The sequence below is a fragment of the Cygnus olor genome, chromosome 4 (assembly GCF_009769625.2).
Source record: "Cygnus olor isolate bCygOlo1 chromosome 4, bCygOlo1.pri.v2, whole genome shotgun sequence".
Taxonomy (NCBI): Eukaryota; Metazoa; Chordata; class Aves; order Anseriformes; family Anatidae; genus Cygnus; species Cygnus olor.
Genome location: NC_049172.1, coordinates 38319439 through 38335711, shown reverse-complemented (window position 1 = coordinate 38335711; position 16273 = coordinate 38319439). Strand labels below are relative to the sequence as shown.

General features: G+C 34.7%; 1 long non-coding RNA gene across 4 annotated transcripts in view; it reads right to left on the bottom strand.

Moving 5' to 3' along the window:
• Window positions 1–16273, bottom strand: part of LOC121069736 — a 245677-nt gene that overhangs the window by 127791 nt on the left and 101613 nt on the right. For all 4 annotated transcript variants that reach the window (XR_005819584.1, XR_005819585.1, XR_005819586.1 and 1 more), the window contains exon 6: window positions 7248–7325. This is a non-coding gene — a long non-coding RNA (uncharacterized LOC121069736). The remainder of the gene's footprint in view (window positions 1–7247; window positions 7326–16273) is intronic.

Here is a 16273-nt window from a genome sequence, read left to right as displayed (position 1 = left end):
ACATTTCTAGTTCCCTTCAAGACTAACCTGATATATTCAAATCAAATGGGAATGTAAATAGTGTTTGCTTGAAACATTTTTGGAGTATAAAACCTGATCATCAGCAAGGAGCTCTCAAGAAATACATATCACAATACCCAAGAAATATGAAACTTCAGGGACTGCATTATAGACTCCTGTAAAACAAAATCTAAGTCACAAGATTCTCTACACTTGCAGAGTTGGTCCTTACAACTTATAAAATACCTGGCCTTATCCTGTAGCAGATGCGAAAATCATGGAGGTTTTAAAAAATGATGAAACATGATGGACATCATATATGAACAAATATTTAAAAGGGACTGCTTCGTTGCAATAAGCACCATAACTGAGTTTCATGTAGTGGTTTTTATTATAGATTCCATAATAGAATTTCTCTAGACAAAACTCAGACAACTCTGAGACAAGAAGAGAAAGGAACAGGGAGAAGTAGTGAGACTGTCAATTTAAAACGCCCTAATTTGAACCAATTTTAGAAAACCATTAAATGGAAAAAAAAAAAAAAAAAAGAAAAGCTCAGGAGTAAGGTCACTCTTTTGATCCAGAAAGATGTTATCTGTGGAAAAGTAGCAGAGCTAAGAAATTGGACATACTTACTGTACTTATGCTGCGTTTGTGGGTAGACACAATATCGTATATCCAGCTATGTCTTTTTAAAGGCTTTTATCCTAAAAACAAACTGTATCTATTCTTTGTAAAAAACCATTTTCATTGCAGCAGTCACTACTCTTAGAATTGTTTGATGACTTGAATTCCGTACCTACTTGCAAGAATTAAGTTACTAAGTAGAAAGGCTGATTTTAGGGGTCACAGCCTGAAGGTCTGAGAAATGACTCTCTGCAAGTCAAAAGCATTTGATTCACTGAGTTGTGCCATGAAATTTGAATTTTGAATGGATTCGCTAATGAAGATTATTTATTAAATTATTTACCTATCAAAAGTTGTTACCTTCTCTCTTCCATCTTAAAGTCTTCATGACATTTTTCACAGAGCATGATACTTTAAAGAGAAAAATTTCAAAGCCATCTTGATTTTTTTTTTATTTTTTTTTAATTTTGCCTAGACTAACAAAACCTCATGGCTATAGAACGGTGTCTGTGTAGAAGTGGCTATATTGCAACTCTCATCCAAAAGGAAAATTCAAAATAAGTTTACTGTTCTTCAAAAATAGATTACCTGTACAATGCTTGGATATGTAACACAAGATGTCTACATCAGTAATATAGGACCATTTTTCTTCTCCTCAACAATGATATTACAGTACGTATAGTCCTATGCTATAAATCTCACATGAACAGAAATTGTCCTCTGTCAACTTTCAAACCTGCACAGATTACCAAATACTTCCAATATATCTGGAGAGCCTAAGCAAGTTATTTTCAGTTATTAGTATTGCAAAAGACAACTTCTCAAACTAGTTATGTCCTCAGCTAAATCAAGCATGGGAAATTACCTAAAAAAGCTTAGGTGACCAAGTCCAGAAAGTAAAAACATGTTTTCAATTTAAAATAGAATCCTCTTCAGCTAAGAAATAAAGTCGTGTTTTTGTTTTTCCTTCCTCTTGTGTTTCTAGATCATGCTGAATTATCAGTCTGCTGACACCCAGAACTCAGTGCTGCCATTGGTTATCATTAACTTGCTACTTTGGGCTGAATTACATGAACTAGTAATACTATTCTAATGTACTCTGTTGCCAAAAGAATTTGTCCAGTTTCCAGAACAAATGAGGTCATATCAAGTGGTTTATTTTTTTGGTAAAGTACCTGTTGCAAAAATCAAATTAAATTCTTTTTAAAGCTATTTTTCCTGTAACTAAATATCTGAAGATGGATTAGCTTATTTGACTGAAAAATGTGCAATTTACAGTTTAAAAAAGCATCCTTAAACATCCCAAACCCACCCCCCTTCTTCCCCTGTAATTTAAATTTGCCTCTCCCACTGCTAATACGAGCATTTTAGCCCACTTACTCCAGACCTATTCCAGCAGTATCGCACTATTAATATATTAGTAGTATATTGTGACTCAGAATGCTCAGTATTTCAGCATTTTGCAGAGATGTGGTCTGAAAGAACTAAATAGCTAGGCAGAACTTCTTTTTTCTATGACAGGATAGGATACTACACATTGTATTTGTCCTTCTTCTATCTTGCTGCCTCTGAAGTAATGAAATCAGAACCCTGATCAACTGTTTTTGACAGAACATGGACCATCATTCACACTTTCTCTCATTTTCTTTCTCCCTTTGTTCATCAAAAATCTGTCTTGAGCAAAAAGACATCTATAAGCACACACTCACATAGGCAGCACATATAGAAAAAGCTTTGTCAGCCAGAATGTTATTCCCTTTGGCCAACAACTAATCAATTGACTTAAAGGGTTGCCACAGAGTTATGTCACTAAGAAGAAAGATAGTAACAGTTCTAATTACATGGGGAACATGCCAAGAAACCTTTGTAGCCACAAATACCTTCCTTTTGTCTTGATTGAAAACTTTCCCTGATTTATTCTAAGGGCAAAACCAGTATGCTAGGAAAAATGCTGATATTAAGAATTAATAAGGGGCAAAGAGAAATGAAACGGTGATTGAAGCTTAGCAAACAATTCATGCACCAGATTCAGCCACATTTTAAGTGTCCATGATTTTCTAAATATTCTCATTGAATGAGAATATATATTTCAATGTTTCAGTATTAAAAACAAGAATAACCACTGATTAGAAATTCATACAATGACCATTTGCAATAAACTGCAGATAAGCTTCAAAATATTTCTCAAGTGTTCTCAAATCAAATTAGGGTACAAGCATTCCCAATCCCAAATACTTGCGAGTGATCTGCATTAATGTCACTTGCACACAATCTTGAACCGCCCCCCCCCCCCAAAGCTAGCGAAGTATAACTTGGGGAAAAAAAAAAAAAAAAATTGGTAGACAAAACAGGTAAAGGACAAATTTATGCTGATGCTTGGAAATGATGATTTTATGCTCTTCTCCTAAAAGCAAGGATGTGTATTGCTGTGAACTCATTGACTGAATTTGCACTCTCGACCCGATTTTGGGCAAAACCTCCATATTCAACATTAGCAAGTCAGTCTAGAGACAGACCAAGAAACATAGAAAACAGCTAACGTACCCTCACATGAAAATATTTGCTGTATTCTCTTTCTGTTTCTCAGAACAGATGGCTTGTTACACCACTGAGAAATTCACATATATCTAATTTACTCAAAAAATACCTTTCTGACATAAGAAAATACTTCCAAAAGAGTGGTGACTTGACACGGCGTAGTATCATACATTTTATAGGAGACATTGAAATCGGTTCTTCCATTCATTTGCAAGGCAAGAACCTATCACTGAGGACTGCACAGCAGGTGGATCCCTACAAACACACTTCTGGAAAATGGTGTGGAGTTTGTGACTGAGCAGACTGAGGAAAACAAAGCCAACAGACTCTACTCCAAGGCATTTTTCTTAGTGCTATCACATTCAAGGTGTTTCACTTGTTAGCCTTCTGTGAAAAAGGTTTTCATTAACCATTTTGTTGAGTCGTCTTCCTGACACTTGCTTTGTTATGCTCTCTATTCCTTAGAGCTCTATCTCAATAACCCTGAAGCCTTGAGACCTGCACCTAATCCCAGACTGCACACATGGGAGCTGCAAAAACACTATTTTAGCAAGAACAGCTGTCATTGACTCACTAAATTTAAGAGCTTGTGATTTTTTTTTCTCCCTATGTTTCAGAGGATATACAGAGAGACATTTAAAAAAGACAACTCTACCTATGCATTTAGCAATGTCAAAAGACAGCAGGTGGGTAGTCATTTTGATAAATACGTAATTAATCAGATGGAGGAGTTAATGAGTTCAAGGAACAGAGTACTTGAAAGCTACTGCACTTCATACAATGCATAAGAAAATGAAAGAAAGCCCATGGATGTTCAAACTGACGCATTTGTATGATGTTCTATGCTACTTATCTTTTACCTCTAATATCATGAAGTCAGACAGCAAATATAACTTTAATTTATTGCAACTCTTATTGTCATTTAGGTAATATATTCAAATTCTTGCTGAGAAGCTTAAAATTATCAAAGCTGGGAAGACATTTACAGAGGATTTATAATTATCTTTTTAGTTATGAAGCATTGTTTTAGAGAAAGCTAGGGTCTGTTTTAAAGAATTTGTGAACAGCTAAATTAAAAGAAGCAATTCAGTCTGACTATCTAACTTGGGGTGTCATGATTTACCCAACAGTTCCTGCCACTTACCCTCCCTTTTTTCATTCTCTTTTAAATACAGGAAACTTTGATAAAGACATGCACTGTGAAAGCGATGACCTACAGGAACATTGCTATTGCATCCCTACTTTCTTCTTATGCCAAAAAAAAAAAAAAAAAAAGCTATTACTTATCTTTAGCCAGTTTTGAACATGGATATATAGTAAACCTGTAGATATTTTATGCACATTGAAATCAAGCCACTTAATTTTCACGCTGCTAATAGAAGATAGAGATTCGATTTTTTTTCCCCATGTCATACACACAGACTTCAGAAACATGAAAGCTCTGAAATTTAAAAACATACACTTATTTCAAAATGAGCAACAACAAAAATCAAGAAATGAAATTTCATTTCATGCCTGAAGTTCTTCTAAGAACACCCAAAGCCATGAATCTCTGAAATGTCAATCATCTGGGAAACCTGCCATAAGTTTTTAACAAAAGAGACCGTCATTTGAGTGACACTCGTTGATTTAGTGTCCGATTTCAGAAGGCCCTCCACATAAATCATAACCTAAGAAGATGAATTCAGTAGATATTTTATAACACAAAAACAAATGTTGTAAATTACTAGACGAAGTGAATCTACCTTGCTTAAAGTTTTAGAAAACATTAGAATTCAGTGTTCATAACAGAACTTTTTCCTTATACAGGCAGACAAGTGAGAGACTGTGCTTTATGGTACTGGTCAAGGTCAATATGTCTTAAATTCCAAATTGCACTTCCGCTACCCTAAGTTTTAAATGAGAAGAGCTAGGACATCACTAACTATAAGAAAGCAGCTACCAGGGTGTTGCTCCTCATTCTGATAAGAAGTGGTTTAATTGCCAGAATATTCCATAGCGAAGACATCAGCACTTAAAGTAAGGTTTTAAGCCTTTCTCCATGTAATGCTATATACATCTTAAAAAAAAAAAAAAAAAAAAAAAGGCAACAAAAAACTACCCCCTCCCCCCACGACTTCTCATTTTACCTAACCTGCACCTGGGGCTGAGAGCAATTCAGCCTACAATCTGTCTTCATTGTCTGTAACCTACATTGGACATACAAAGAACAATTAACTACCTTCTCTTTTGTGATATGCCAAATTGTTTGGATATTCATTCAAGTATTCATTCTATTATCAAATAAAAAACTATTATCAACCATTGACCTACTTTTCCTTCAGTCACTGTCTTAAACTAATCAAATACACATTATTAATGAAAAAGAAACATACAAATATAAAAAGTAGTTTTCTTCTGTTCTGAATAAAAAAAATGTAGCTACAACTATTTTTTAATATTTACTACCACCCGCATGCCCAATTTATTGCAGCAAATCTACAATAAGCTAGGCAACAATGCAAAAATAGGTATTTGACCTGTTCTGTCAGAGTAACTTTCCTGTGAGTACTTAACGAAAAAAGAGGCGCAGCTTTCAAAATTTGAGTTTTGCTATCATCACATGCAATGCAAAAGGAAGTTTTATTCCTGTTCTTTTAAGTAAGTATTTGAAGTGTACCTATGCCTTTTCTGAGTACTATTTACACCAGCTACAGCCATATTCAAAACCCAATAAAAACAATAATCCATATGAAGACTCTCCCAAGGGACGTACTTAAGTTCTTCTTTCCTCCATGAAATTATGACTACTTAAATCTCATCTTTAGCTGTGCTTTCCATATTCATAGAAATACATTACTCAGAACAGTAATTGGTTAGCCATAGGGGTAAACCATTCAAACGAAATAGTCTTAATGTGTTAGCATATCTTTCCTCATGTGCGCGCATGGTGATGAGACCACCACCTCTCCCAGCCATCTCACCAAAAACTAGACACTCCCCACAGTGTTTTTAGAAGATAGAAACACAGAAGAGGATTCAGTTGTCGGTCTCTGAAGAAGCACGCTCTTCAGATATTGACTGTAAGGATTCATCTAGCAATAACACGTAGCCACAGCTTTACTAAATACTGTACTACTAAATATCATGTACATGCAAGTTTAGCAACAGCTCTTCACTGCTTTTATTTAATGATGCAAAATTCCTCCCCTCCCCCCCCCCCTTTTTTTTTTTTTAACTGTGGTGTCATGCTATGACGAGTGCATGTTTCCTTATGTCAAGTGAGAAGATACTGACAAATCCAGATGTCAGGTTACTCTCTCTGTATCAGAGTAAATATTGGTTTCCATGGTACCGCTCTCTGGTTTTAAATACTCAAGGGATTTTATACACCATCTTCAGCATCAAGGGAAGATTGCTACTAATAATTGACTGTCATAAAAAAAATGCAGCGATAACCAATGACAATCAAAGTATTAAAATAAATTGTGATCTATGTTTATCTTTAATTGAAATAGTTTTGAAATCTCTACTTTACCTTAGTTAATCTTCCTACTTTAATCAAACTAACATGCAAAAAGTCTTATTCAAGAATGGAGAAAGATATATAGTCCCTCCTGAGGAGATTAGAAAGAATATATTTCTTTTAAATCCATGTTAAGTGTCATCAACACAGTGCAAAGTGTACTTTCAAAACTCTTTGGGGAATATTAACATCCCTCCAGCTGTAAATAATGTCACAATTTTAACTTTGAGTTGAATACTGAAAGTTAGTAAGTCTGTACATATTAAAGAGTAGAAAAAATATCACAGTCAATATGTCATTAATTCACTGGTTTGATTCGAAACATACTCTTCCTTCAGACAATTTAGAACATGCATCTTTCCACAGACACTCTCTGCACCGCAAAAAACTATTTGAGTGTTACAGTTATTACATCAATCTAAGCACCTGAGTTTGCAAGTTTGTGTTCATCATTCAAAGGCCAGGCTTAAGCTTTTCTTTCTCTGTTTAAGTAAGTCAGTAATATGAAAATGTAGGTTTACAGTTCATTAGATACAGCCAATGATGCCCTTCCAAGCAGTAACAGAAACAGACTGACCTTGAATCCAGGCAGTACTGCAAGAAGTATGGCATTCCTGTCCTTTACTTGAAATTTCATCATAAGTCCAGTAACACACTGCAAAGATGAAAGATGGGAACAATACTGTTATATGTTGGATTAAATGAAATTATATAGTTACATTTTATACAAATGTCTTAAACATACATCAAACACTACCAAATTCAGCCAAGGTCAAAAGTCTAATTCCTAATGGAAGCAAAGCAGAACTAATCCTCTAAAAAGTGACTCAATAGTTTTCCTGTCTCCTTTGGTGGTAGTCCCCAGCACAATAAGTCACCTAGAAAACCTTCAAATTAAGCAGAGCAACAGGCAATTTTATTTAAGAAAGCAGGTAGCAAAAACAAAAACAAAACAAACAAACAAAAAAAACACATAACATTCCAATTCTAGTAAGTGTTGGAATAGAGGAATAATTTTCCCCCATTTATACTCTTCAGTATATTTATGTATTACTACATTGTTAAGCTGTATTATTATTAGCTCAGAAAAATCTATAGTACCAAAACATTGCAAAAGAACCATTTTGACTATTCAACTATTTTACGCTCAAATATATCACTTCTTAAGTTCCAGATACTTCAATGCCAACTCTCAATTTTTTGCATATCCCAAATGTGGATCTGTATACCTCATTCAACTGAAGTGATTCAAAAAGAATTTATTTATCAAAAAATTCTTCTCATACATGTGCACACACCACCCAAAGACGACATAGTTCCATTTTCCAATTAGACTTCCCTGGAATAAAGACCATGTTAGCAAGCAACCATCATAAAAGATGAGTGTAAAGAAGAGTTGTGCATCAGCTCTTTGCTAAAGGAAAGAGATTTTCTAGAAAGTTCTGTTTGCTGCCTTTCTCATTATTTTCTAAACACCTCTACTTTAGCTAAAGCTTCACCTTTCAAGAGGCCTAGAAGAGCCTTGAAGAGAAAAAATATAATAATAATAATAATAATAACAACAATAACAACAACCACCCTGAAAAGCTATAGAAGCACCCATTCTTCCTGTAGAGCTCCAGGTTATTTGGAACCATTAATCTATCCACAAAACACATTCAAATCTATAAACACTTCTGTTTTTTGCCATTAATATTAGGGAACAATCATATGGCCACATACTTGTGACATTTCAGATACATACACCTCAAAATACTAATATGAAAGGAAGCAGACTGACACACAAGTTCTGTCTTATAATATGCTTATAAACTAGAAAGACACAAATATGTAGATATATATACACACAGATACGTAGCAGCTGAAAAGTAAAATATCAGGAAAAAAAAAAAAACTTGCCCTCCACTTACACAGATAGAGTTTTTCCCTCTTTCATCCTAACTTTTTGAATGTTTTATCAACACCCCAGTTTTTGTTTTTTTTTCCAAAATATTTATTCTTTAGGATCAAACCTACTTCATTAGTATCGTCAGTAATTCTTCTGATTTCTCAGACCCACCTTATGGCTCTTTTCCTGTAACTTAGAACTTCTTTGCTATTACCAGCAATTTATTCAAAACCAAACAAACATAAGTATCATCTTTCTCACTGATTCACCTTCCACAAAAGGCATTCAAAGATCTACTTAAATTAGGTGCCTGGCCTGCTAGTTATCCTGTCCAACTGGCCCTGGGAACTCAAAGCACCTGTGCTGGATACACTGAGGGGAGGGTAGAAAAAACAGATTGGCCTTAGGCTCTACACTTGAAGTCTTTCAGACAGTGAATTTCAGTATGCCATCTTTCCTTCTCTCAGTAAAAATAATTCCCATTATTACTCTACAGACAAAATGAGCACTGCAGCTACTGCTCCTTTTTGGTTTTGTCCCACTCAGACTTCACTCTTCCCGTGCAAGATAAGCCATGTCATCCTCATGCCACCCCTCATGTAACTTCATAGGGGCAGTACGTAATCGCAGTCCTCTCTAGTATCATATTAAGAACATCTCTGCCCACCTTCATCCCCTGCGGCCTCTCTGTTCCACTGTGGCCTCTTTTGCCTCAAAGAGGTTTTTACATAATTTATTTATATTTCTTATTAGTTTTTCCTTACATTTTTTCCCATCAAGATTCCCTTTTTCTGTTTTGAGAAAACAGCTAAAACAGTTTAAACTCTATATGGAGAACAGGCAGAAAGGAGTTTTGGGTGCTTGCCCTACAGGCAACAACTGAGGATGAGTAGGTGGTACCTGATGGCTCTGATTGAACCAGCAGTGAAGCATGAACACTTGTCAGTGTGGACACAGCCCACCTTGCTTCTGCCTCCCTCCCTGCATGTAGCAGCCCTGCTGCCACATTGCTGGGAAAGACTGTTCAGCATCCCAGCTTAAACTAATTTCTCAGATGGCTCAGGTGCTCAAGCAGGCTATGCAGACTTCAATTCAGCATATAGTAGGGCTCCACTTAATTGTAAAATGCTAACAAATGTGTCTGATATGAGAAGGGATAAAAAACATACAATCATTTTGAACTAGCATTAAAACAGAACTGGACATGTGTGATGATTTTATCCTGAAAAAAAGAATATATTTTGTAAAACTGACAGATTTTAATGTTACTTTCAATAAATAAACTTTTCTGTGGGAAAGTTTTATTACTTCAAAAAGAGTTACTTTTACTTTTAGAGGATTTCCTTCATGGGCTTCTGCTTAGGAAAAAAAAAAAGCCTTTATTTTTAATCTCTTTCTTAGCTAAAAAGCACTACAATATTTATCTAAATAATTAAAATAAAACTTTTTAACATTAATTAAATATTGTATACCAACTGTAACACTACTGGAATATACAACTTTTTTTGTGGGATATAGTATTGTTTTCAGACTTCCTATATAAGATTTAAATTAATTTACATTTGCATTAGATCTTGCCAAGAACCTTTTTTGTGACCTCTTTTGGACTCATGATCACATGCACTTGCCCTGCCACAAATTACCTAAAATATTTGCATATTACTTAATCAAGTACAGTAATCAAATTCTGATCCTTAACATCAAGATGTAGGACAGCTTATAAATCCAGCTGAAATAGCAGTTGAGCGCTATGTTGTGGTATTGCTGGATTCCATATGGCCTACTTAGTCTCCTTATGCAAAAATTTCTCTGATTTGCAAGATGACTCTTCTTTGTCTGATTGGAGAAATAGACTATGCAAAAGCTTGATTTTTCCCCATTTGGTCCTTGACTAATAATAAAATAAGATTTATAATCCATTTTGTCTTAGCATGTAAGTGACATCTTTCCAAATTTCTCATTTAAAACAAATATGAGTTAAACACTTGTATCGCAGAATTTTAATTGGCAATAAGCAGCAGGCTTTAAAAATCTCTGCAGGGCAGGAGGGAATTGTGAATCAACACACTTCCACAGAAGAAGACAGGACAGTTAACTTACAAAAAGGAGACCTAAGTTCATGTTTATCTACTTGGTTCACAACAGAAATCAAGGTCTGCCACTTTACTGCTGAGTGCTAATGGGCTATGAGGTATTCTATGTGAGCTCTGTATTGCATAAACTATTTTATTATTAAATGAATATAAAAAAGAGTCCAGGGTTTCACCTCTCACATAAGTGCCCTAAAAAATAGGCAAAGTAATTTTCTCTGGCTGAATGAATATTTAAGTAAAGCAGTTCCTGCAGGAGAGACAAAGAAACACACTAATACTCTGCATACTAAAATAAATAAGGCAGTATTATGGAAGGGTAGAAGTCTTGATTCCAATTTGTCCTTCAATGAAACAGAAAGAAGATTTGAAACTCTCTCCCCCTAAGCTCTGGTTTTGGAACTAGGAAATAATTTAAAAATCACCAGAGCCCAAATATTTCCAAAGAGATAGGAACCATAAAGACTTTTCTCTATCTTGGCAATGTTCTCTTTTCAAGATTTCAGTCTCTAGCTGGGAGCATCTGTGAAAGCGTCCTTGAACAACTTAACACAGTTTCAGTGTCTGTGAGAAGATGCGTCTGACAGCAGGCTCTACCAAGTACAGTCCTTATCCTTTTATGCCTCTTTCTATTGCCCTTGTCTTCTGATTCATTCAAAATGCTTCCTTTTTTTATTTTTTTCCTTTTTTTCCCCTCTTTTCTTTTTTTTTTTCTTTTCTTTCTTTTTTTCCTCCTTCCCTGTGGGAGGCTCTTTTTTTTGTTGTTGTTTTTGTTTTTGTTTTTTTAAATGAGAAAAGACCCTGTTGCTATATAAAGTGAAGTCAATAACAATGCCATATTTAAGCATTCTATTGTTACAAGCGAGGAGGAGCTATATTTACATGAACTTCCTTTACTAAACCCCCTATGAGCTCAAAGATACACCATGACGACTCTCACACAAATACAAAATACTATCAAGCAGGATATTTTTAAACTCACGGTTACTGTTTTGCTATTGTGGCTTATGAGAAAGTATGCAAAAGCATGTCCAAAAGGAACCCAAACCAACTAGCCCCAGTGGATCAAACAGAATTTAATAGAGGTTAGTATACAAAATTACTTAAATTTGGAGTTGTTCACTGGACAAAATGAAGAAAGAAGAAGCAACTTTCCTTTCCTTTTCTATCATAAAGATATGTCCAGAAAAATATCACATGGCTTTTTTTATTCCTATTATACTTGGTTATTTGCAAGAAGCTTTTAGGCATGGTTATCTTCATAGCAGCTTCTCTACAGCATATCAGGAAAGTGAGCTGGGTGGTACTTCTTGTGGACTTTTCAGAAAGAAGTTTGAAGCAAAACCTTATACATCACATTAGTAAAAAAAAAAAAGGCAAAAACATGGGGAAAAAATAAACACTGAAAAAGAATTAATGAAAATTATTCAGTACGGAAAAATGGGATTACATAAATTAAACCCTATTATTCAACTAATAGCATCATTGTTGACTTGGTCAATAGCAATATGATAACTTGGCATCCTGGTTGAGACAAACTAAAACAAAAGTCAGCCCCTGAGATACAGATGTGCACAGATTAACAAGTAATATTTTACTCCAAAGGAGGTTCACAGAAGCTACCCATATTTATTTATGACCTCTCCACTGATATTTCTTACCCTTACTAGAACAAATACATAAAAAGTCTTGAAAATAATGTTTTATCTGTGAGAAGGATGAGATTGACACACAGGAGCCTGTTTTACCATTGGAAATGGATCCTGCGGCCATCAGCATCTTCCTGACATTTCTCCATGTTTCAACTTTACCTGTCAGTAAAACTCTGGAGGGGGGGAGGATAATTCAGTCCCCACGCACCTTGCAAGTTGCTCTTTTTCTTGAGAAAACAAGTAAATGTCAACCTGTGCCAACTGTAATGCTAGTCCTTGCAATCCAGATACTAATCCTGTAGTAACAGGACTGGGACCATTAAATTTTTAGAGAGAATCCAGCAGTCCTTTAGTGTTCATAGTTTCATGAGCAAGGTCCTATTTTTGCTCATTTTCCACAGCAAAGAATGATATATTCAAGTAAGTCTATAACACTTAGGAAGCATAAAACAATTAGGAAGCAGTATCACCTTAGAAATTTAATGAAATTTGGATAATTGAGAGCCACCACTGTATACTCCAATTTGTTCAAGAACCAACAAAAAGAAATTAAGTGATTTTTATTTTATCTTACACACCACAAACACACCAGAAGATGTGCACTGCAACTTGATGATGAGTGAAGTCTGAATTGTAATACCTGTCTTCAAATATAATATGTGACACAGCTACAGAGGCAAAGTGTGTGGTGGAAAGAGATAGAAAATTAACTGCATGTGGACTCAGGTAAAAGCTATGTGGTTATGCATTGTTTTAGAACCAATAGACTTGCAAGCATCTCAATAAGTATTGATTATTTTTAGATAATTTAAAACTTGACTGAATAAGAAAACAGATTTGAGAAAAAGTATGAATAGTTTTTGGAGAAAATCATGTAGGCTGGTGAAAGAAACAAGTCATGTTTCAAGACATAATAAATATAAACAATTATAAGCTACCAGAGAATTAGAGAAACTTCTCCATTAAAGTTTCCACACATCCTATTCACTCCAGTTTCAATGAGTTAAGAGAAAAATCTCTTCCCCCAAAAAAATACGGGGAGAATTCATCCATCTAATAGCTCAACAATTAATATGGAGAATACTTGATGTATGAATATTTTTCCCTCACATTTGTGTACTTTATTCTGATTAGTGAAATAAAAATTATGTACTTGAATTAATCCTTGCCATCTCTGGTCTACTGGCTTTGGAGGCTCTCCACTATAAATGTAGGAGCTATATGGATATGTTCTCAAATCTGCTGCTGATGTAAGTGGGCACAACTCCACTTTTATTTAATGAAATCATGCCAAATTATTTCAACACTGATTCTGGCCCCTGGTGTCTCAGTTGGAAATAGCCCTAATTCTTAATGCTCTATATACCAATGTCAAGTCTCCATTTTTTCTTGTTTTAGAGAGAGACAAAAGCTGGTATGGTTTTATTGTATAGGGTCATTGATATTCTCTGGGTCTAACAGTGAACAGCCTTTTAAATAAACTCCATCTATTTTTCCATTTGTGAATTGACTGAAAATAAGCTGAAGATGTCCACAGATAAATTATTGATCCAAAAATGAAGCTGTGCGTAAGTTTTAAAGCAAACAAAAAAGTCAGGTAATGTTTTAAGGGTTGAAACTGTTCAGTGAAATGTTTACTGGATTTTCTTAGAAAAAAAGTATGCCTTGTAGAAAGTTGCAGAAACTTGCTTCTATTAGAAATATACAACATCATCATACATGTAGTAGAATCTTTAGTGTACTTGTATTGTTATTTGGTTACAAAGAATAAATAATAACTTCCTTAAAGTCTCCATTTCTCCAAAGTTCTGGACTTAAGTCTAAATGTTATGTTTTTACCCCACCACAGTCAGTAGCTGCTGTTAGACTGATTTAATTAATAATGACAATGAGTGAAACAGGACTGGCCAACATTCTGAAATAAAACCAAAAAAAAAAAATCAAATATTTTTTTTTCTTCCCAGAATGAAAATAGCGTAAACCAGAAAGAATATGTTGAAGGTTCATGGATTGAGAAATATAATTTCAATATTGAATCTTGGGTACCACACTCAGTAACTGCAATTGAAAACTCAGATTTCTTTAGAAAGTTCACATGAAAAGTCTGTCCTCTTTGAGCATGATGTACCATAAAACTCTGAATAAATCTACACTGAAAACATCATATTTGTACTGATTCAATGTGAAGCTTCACAGAACTATAGAAGTTACAGAACTTCTATAATACAAGTTGGTCCTGGGAACAGATCCCACGTTCATTTGAAATGCTTGAGCTTTCAATCAAATTTTGCAGAAGCAGTGAGTTCTGAAATTAAAATTAAAAATAAAATCAGGCATGTCTTGCTGAAAGGCTTCACAAATGTCTGGAGATGTTTCAGTGTTTCATATAGTACTTGCTTGCTATGAAGTGTTTACATTAGGGCTCTAGAGATTTAGATTCTGACAACCTGATTAAAAATGGCAACAGACTCTGATAGACTAATTAAGTTTGACACATGTCATCTGCATAACATAAGTAAAACATGTTTTGTCTAACAAGCTGAAAATAATTGAATGATACAACAGGATCTTATGAAGAAGCCACCTCATCTACATTCTTTTCCTTCTCTTTTTTTCCTCTTTAAGCTCTTCCATTCCTCACTTCTAATACTTCTAATGAAACTTCTGCCATCTTTTGCTGTATCCTGTTATCTCAGGATACAACACGATTTTGAGACCTTCATTCCACTTTACACTTCACTGCATTTGTCTCCTATTCCATTTCAATGCAATTCTTTATCATCCTCCATATCAAGATTAAAACTGTATCAGAGCTTTGAATAACAATGAAAATGGTGGTAAGGGAGTGGTCATAAGCATCCCAAGTTAAAAAACTAGGGGGAAAAAATAAACCAATGATATACTGGTGAAACAATTTCTACAAGTGAGATAAATTCAATAAATAGAGCAAAGCTTCCCTGATTGGGTTAAATTGCTGATATTAAACAGTTACACACTTAAATTCACTAGCAGAAAAAATAAAATAAAAAGGGGAAAAGGGGGAAGGGAAAGAAGAAAAGGTAGAATTCATAAACTAATTGCCTACACTGAGACAAACAAACACACACCATAACAGAGAAAACTAAGAACTTCTCCCTTGGCAAATAGTGCAATCACATTGCATTTTATAGGGAACATCTTCTGAATAATGAGATCTGACCATGGGACTCCTCAACATGGCAGTTAAATACATCATAGTAATGTGACCCAGTCTCTGCAGCATCTTTGCATAAGTGACCTTTTATGACAGAGAGTTTCTCTTCCAATGAGATTTCAGGTTGCACAAGCTATTTGAGTATTTTTGCACACAAGAGAGATGTGAAGATTAAAAATCAGGGTAGGACTGTTCTGATGTCAAAGGGCTCCAACTGTAATAAAATTACCAAGCAAAAGGAGTCAAGTGAGATATATCCAGATGGTGAAAAATGATCTTAGAAAGTGAAGCAGAAATAATCATTTGAAAACAATAAGCCATTCAGTATGTTTTCATCTGTGGAGACTGGGACTCCTCTCCAGCATGATGAATTACACCAAAAATCCTGCAAACAATTTTCAAAGGTTTCAGTGTCATCAAATTGAAATGAACATTTTTTGTCCTCATACTGAAGTGAATATAGCATCATTAACACACTTGCATTTGGAATGATCAATGCAATGACAGAGTGCTTTAAGCAACTCTGTAAAAGAAAAATAATTTAGCCCTTACATTTTTGTTAATGAGAATTATAAAAACTTCCTGCTTTCTCCATAATTCCTGGCAATGTACATTATTACATTAGAATTTCGTAGGGAACACTGAGATCCTTTTCTTTTTCTTTCTTTCTTTTTTTTTTTTTTAAATGCTTTTGGCAGGTGAAATAAAAACATAGCTTTCTAAGTGTTAGGCTGGGATGTTTTTGAATGAAGAATCTAAATCTTTCTCTGCCCCTTTAAA